General features: G+C 37.9%; 1 pseudogene; it reads left to right on the top strand.

Moving 5' to 3' along the window:
- Positions 1-6425, top strand: part of LOC114004463 (TATA box-binding protein-associated factor RNA polymerase I subunit D-like) — a 36064-nt pseudogene that overhangs the window by 21211 nt on the left and 8428 nt on the right.

The raw sequence follows: 6425 nt of genomic DNA, 5'->3' as shown, positions 1-6425 counted from the left end.
CTGGTAAAGACAAAGGCTGGTAAAAAAAAAAAAAAAAAAAAAAAAAAACTCTCAAAAAAAAACAAAAAAACAAACCTCTTTAGCAAATGGTGCTACAAAACTAGATTTCCACTTGCAGAAAGATGAATCTGAACCCCTACATCACACCTCTGATAAAAATCAAGTCAAAGTGGATCAAAGATCTAAATCTAAGACCTCAAACTATAAAACTACTTCTGGAAAACACTGGGAAAACTCTGAGAGAGGTTGGAGTAAGGAAAGACTTCTTAAATAAGACCCCCAAGTCACAGTCAATAATCCCCAAAATAGATAAGTGGGATTACATCAGTCTAAGAAATTTCTGCAATACAAAAGACACAGTAATAAGTGTGAATCAACAGCCCTCAGAATGGGAAAATATTTTTGTAAACTATGTGTCAGATAAGGGACAGATAACCAGAATACACTGGGAACTCAAGCAGCTTTCTGAAAAAAGAGGATCAATCCTGTTTAAAGATGGGAGAATGAGTTGAAAAAACCACTCTCTAAAAATGACATACCAGTAGCCAAAAGGCATATGAAAAAATGCTCAACATCCCTCATTATAAGGGAAATGCAGATCAAAACCACAATGAGATGCCACCTAACCCCAGTCAGAATGACTAAAATTAGAAAAAAAAAGATAAGTGCTGGTTGGGGTGTGGTGAAAAGGGAACTCTCTTACACTGCTGGTGGGAATGCCAATTGGTCCAGCCACTGTGGAGAACAATTTGGAGACTCCTCAAAAATCTACAAATAGAACTACCATATGGTCCGTCAATCCCACTCCTTGTTATCTACCCAAAGAACAGAAAAAGACTTAATCGGAAAAGTGCAAGCACTCCTACATAGTTGGGGAGAATGTAAACTGGTCCAACCACTGTGGAGAACAATATGGAGGTTCCTCAATGATCTGCTAATAGAACTACCATATGATCCAGAAATTCCTGGGTATCTACCCGAAGGACAGAAGAATGCTCAGTCAGAAAAGCCCTTGCACAACTATATTTATTGTAGAACTATTCACAATTGCAAAGACATGGAACCAAACCAAATGTGTATAGATGAATGGATTGAAAATGTGTGGCACGTATACTCCATGGAATATTATTCAGTCATATAAAACAAGGCCCTGGAATTTGATAGAAAGTGGATGAATACAAGGAACCAGCAGTTAGCATAATGGCTATGTCGCTGGACTCCCACGTAGTCAACCGCGGTTCGTGTCCCGGACCCGGTGGCTTAAAACTCACGCTGGGCGCATGTGAGTGCGTGCCCAAGATCCAGAGAGGAGAATGGAGGAGCAGGGATTGCGGCGTGACCATAGCTCCAGGGGGGTGATTTCTCACTTTCTGTCTCTATGTCTCTCTCTGTCTGTCTGGCGAGCACACGCGCCCTATAGCGAAAACCTCACTAAAAAAAAAAAAAATGATGAATACGTATGATTTGTTGCTGAGTGCAGCAAGTCAGGCTATGTAAGAGATACATTGTATGTCTCCACTTAACATACACTGACTGTCTGCACTCTATGGTAAAGACTGAAATACTGGAGGATATAAAAACATCAAAAATTGTTGTGGAGGGAACCAGCAGTTAGCATAATGGGTATGTCGCTGGACTCCCACGTAGTCGACCGTGGTTCATGTCCCGGACCCGGTGGCTTAAAACTCACGTTGGGCATGTGTGCGTGCATGCCCAAGATCCCGAGAGGAGAATGGAGGAGAAGAGATTACAGCGTGACCATCCCCCCGGGGGGTTATTTCTCGCTTTCTGTCTCTCTGTCTCTCTCTGTCTGTCTGGCGAGCGCACGCGCCCTATAGCAAAAACCTCTCAAAAAAATTGTTGTAGACATTAGAGACAGAGTGGAAGGAGAGTGTGGGAGGGGAAGAATGCATGAAAGAGAATTTGGGGAAAAAATGGAAAGGTAAGATATTTGTGGGACACAGATATGGTTTATTATCTGTTGATGAGGATGTCTATGATATTCTCAACTGGACTGCGATGTATATCATGCTGGGTAAAGTCTGTTTACAATCTAAATTATGTATAGTGATTGAATGTATAAAAAATAATAAAGAAAAAATAATGAGAATAATTATAATAATCTGGAAAAAATGATGAAAAGCTATTTAATGATGATGATGTGAACAGTGATGTCTTTGTCTTGACTGCTATGCATGGTATTCCTTCTGGAAAAATAAATGTAATGCATTGTAAAAAAATAAACTTTTAATAAGCGATCACACATTAGAGATTGTGGTGGCTCTATATCCCTTTTGTAGATATTAGCTGTTTATCTTATTCTTTTTACCAGTTCAGCTTCTGGTATAGCCACTGTGAATTTGGTCAAATTTCTTGACCATTGTGTCTTGGTTTCCTTATCTGAAAAGTGGAATTAATAATAATTTCTGATAAAAATTGAATGAGTTATTCCATGTGCAGTATTTAGAAAAGTTCCTGGCACATAGCCAGGGTTTTATAAGTATTAGATATTTGTATGTCTCCACTTAACATACACTGACTGTCTGCACTCTATGGTAAAGACTGAAATACTGGAGGATATAAAAACATCAAAAATTGTTGTGGAGGGAACCAGCAGTTAGCATAATGGGTATGTCGCTGGACTCCCACGTAGTCGACCGTGGTTCATGTCCCGGACCCGGTGGCTTAAAACTCACGTTGGGCATGTGTGCGTGCATGCCCAAGATCCCGAGAGGAGAATGGAGGAGAAGAGATTACAGCGTGACCATCCCCCCGGGGGGTTATTTCTCGCTTTCTGTCTCTCTGTCTCTCTCTGTCTGTCTGGCGAGCGCACGCGCCCTATAGCAAAAACCTCTCAAAAAAATTGTTGTAGACATTAGAGACAGAGTGGAAGGAGAGTGTGGGAGGGGAAGAATGCATGAAAGAGAATTTGGGGAAAAAATGGAAAGGTAAGATATTTGTGGGACACAGATATGGTTTATTATCTGTTGATGAGGATGTCTATGATATTCTCAACTAGACTGCGATGTATATCATGCTGGGTAAAGTCTGTTTACAATCTAAATTATGTATAGTGATTGAATGTATAAAAAATAATAAAGAAAAAATAATGAGAATAATTATAATAATCTGGAAAAAATGATGAAAAGCTATTTAATGATGATGATGTGAACAGTGATGTCTTTGTCTTGACTGCTATGCATGGTATTCCTTCTGGAAAAATAAATGTAATGCATTGTAAAAAAATAAACTTTTAATAAGCGATCACACATTAGAGATTGTGGTGGCTCTATATCCCTTTTGTAGATATTAGCTGTTTATCTTATTCTTTTTACCAGTTCAGCTTCTGGTATAGCCACTGTGAATTTGGTCAAATTTCTTGACCATTGTGTCTTGGTTTCCTTATCTGAAAAGTGGAATTAATAATAATTTCTGATAAAAATTGAATGAGTTATTCCATGTGCAGTATTTAGAAAAGTTCCTGGCACATAGCCAGGGTTTTATAAGTATTAGATATTTTATTTTATTTTATTTTATTTTATTTTATTTATTTATTTGAAGATGTTTTTGCTATTGGGTGCATGTGCTCACCAGATAGACAGAGAGAGAGAAAGATAAAAAGTGAGAAATCACCTCCCAAGGGGGATGGCCATGCCACAATCCCTTCTCCTTCATTCTTCTCTCAGAATCTTGGGCAAGCATACACACGCACCTGGCATGATTTAAGCCACTGGGTCTGGGACTCAAACTGCAGTCGACTACATAGGAACCCAGTAACATAGCCATTACACCAATTGCAGGTCCCAACATTAGTTATTTTAGATTGGCTTCCTTGGCTCTTGTAACTCAGCCAGAGACTAGATTAAGACCCAGAAGTTAAATAACATGGATACCACTAATTACTTTGCAATTCCTCACTAGCTTCCTAGTTCTTATGTTTTGTACCCACAGTCTTTCCACTGTGGATTGCTCAGAGCATGAATACCAGGACCAGTGGGGATGATGCATCACCTGCCAACACTGTGGTCCTGGAAAGGAGCTCTCCAAAGTAAGTCAGTATACTTATTTTTGTCACATCTTGGAAATTAGCGTGGCAGCTAAGAGGACCAATATTTGTGGAGTCAGCTCCATCTCTGATTGGTCCAGTGAAGTAAGTAAAACATGGCACTCAGAGAGTATGCAATAACAGTCATAGGTCTAGCTGGAAATCAGCCTAGACTGTTCATGGTCAAGGGAGGATTTCAAGAGATAATGGTATATGTTAGGGAAATATGTGTAAAGCAAAATCCAGGTCCTTTTTAGCATTAGAGAAATTTTTCAGTTAAAGCAAGATTCACCCACTTGTGGTTCAAGATCCAAATATCTGGTCTTAGTAATGGAAAAAAGAAAAGAATTGAGAAAGCTAAAGTGTGGTCTCTGCCCTGCAGAGTCTAGGATACTGAGGAAGATCTGCCAGGGAGGATCTAGGAACAGAAAACCAAGGGGAATCTAGACTCTCAGTTAGTGGTAAGAGTCAGAATAAGCCTTTCCTCCATTGTGATTGGTGGAGAAAACTAAAGAAAAAGTGATACACAACACTATCTTGGGGAGGATTTGAAGACTATACCAGGAATGGATTCACATAACTAGGTGATATCTAATTCAACTGTAGAATCTGAAAGTCAAAGTGATAGTTCTTGGTCTTATAGTAGTTTGTTGTTGTTGTTGTTGTTTTTACATTTACTTTGCATTCTTTCATGTATATCACTGCAGCATACAAAATGAATTTTCCCATCCAGAAGACACTGTATATTGACTGAATCAAAGATATTACCATAAATATTATCTTCAACAAATAATTTTCCATTGCTTATTTCTTATACATTTTACTTCATTTTCCCTCCTTGATTTCCTCCTTCTCACCCTCTGCCATTTTTCATCCTCCTCACACACTGTCTCTGGTATCTACAGTTACTTTCCATGTTTTTTTTTTCATTTTTTTCTTTTAAGAGAGATTTTTGCTTAGAGGCATGTGAACTCGCCAGAGAGACAGAAAGTGAGAAATCACTGCTCCCACCCCCCCAGAGTGGGATGGCTATTCTGCAATTCCTTCTCTTCTATTCCCCTTTCAGGATTTTGGTCACACATGCAAAAGCACCTGGCATGAGTTTAAGCTGCTGAGTCCAGGAACTGAATCATGGTCGACTATGTAGGAGTCCAGTAACATAACCATTATGCCATCTGCTGGTCACTTTTTTCACATTTTATTGATTCACAAAATATCTTAATTAAACTAAGTACTTTCAATAGTAAGTTGATAACTGTACTAGGGAGAAATGTTCACCTGTTGAAATATCCATTTTGTAAGCCAAATAATAACAGGATTGACTATATAAAAGAAAATGAAATAAAAAATAAATTTAAAAAATGATATTAGCTATATTAAAAAATAGTAAGTTGATATAAACATATCTATGATGACATGTCTGACTTTAGGCATAAAACTCAATGAGTAGGATGAACATACTATATAATAGCACTTATCTGAGGCTATATATTTTACTGTATTTATTAAGTAGGTATGTTTATTTATTTAGTTAGCTATTTTGTTTTTTAATGTATTTTTCTTTATTTTCAAAAACAGTAGTTTTAGCTTTAATAAATCAAAATCAAAAAAGGAAGAAAAATTTGCTTAAGACTTAAAAGCAGGAAAAAGATTATGATTCTGTTCAAATAGTAAGTAGATATTAAAAAGTCAAAAAACAGATATGAACAAAACTAAAATCTAGTAACAAGTGCACTGTAATTTTCTTCTGAAACATTTTTTAATCTCTCCATTCCCCCTTTTACTAACAAGAGACATAAACTAACCTACTTGCAAAAAAAATACAAGTTTAGTCTCAATTTGGTCTGTTATTTGCACAAAGTCCAATAAGAATACTTATTGATTAGATTGGCTTTGCATGAAGCTTTTATGAGGAACTTCAGGTTAGACTCTTTAAAAAGCCTCCCAAGGCTACTGAGCCAAGTCAGGAATTCACCATCTGACTGTGCCTTTAAGTACCTATACCTGAGAGTCTTTTGGGCCTCTCAGGAAGTGACAACATTCTTTACTTATTGCCAGGCAGAACTGTATATGGTACTGGACAATCTTTCCACAAGCTTCTGTTGGCATTCTTGAGATCTACTTTAGTTCCTTAGCTTTCTGGTCATATCCTCAGATATGACATTCCAGTCAAAGCCCTAGCAATAACCAGTATTTCCAATTTCTGATGCAAGGCAGCAAATATTATTGAACTTATGCTACATCTCTGGACTCCCATGTAGTCGATCTTGGTTCAAATTTATGCCCAGTGGCTTAGAACATCATGCTGGGCCTGTGTCTGTGTGTGCCCCAAATCCTGAGAGGACAATGGAGGAGAAGGGATTGTGACATGGAGATCCCC

The sequence above is a fragment of the Tupaia chinensis genome, unplaced genomic scaffold (genome assembly GCF_000334495.1).
Source record: "Tupaia chinensis unplaced genomic scaffold, TupChi_1.0 Scaffold000160_1, whole genome shotgun sequence".
Classification (NCBI taxonomy): domain Eukaryota; kingdom Metazoa; phylum Chordata; class Mammalia; order Scandentia; family Tupaiidae; genus Tupaia; species Tupaia belangeri.
The sequence above is the reverse complement of the archived record's forward strand: the minus strand, read 5'-3'. Positions and strand labels throughout refer to the sequence as shown.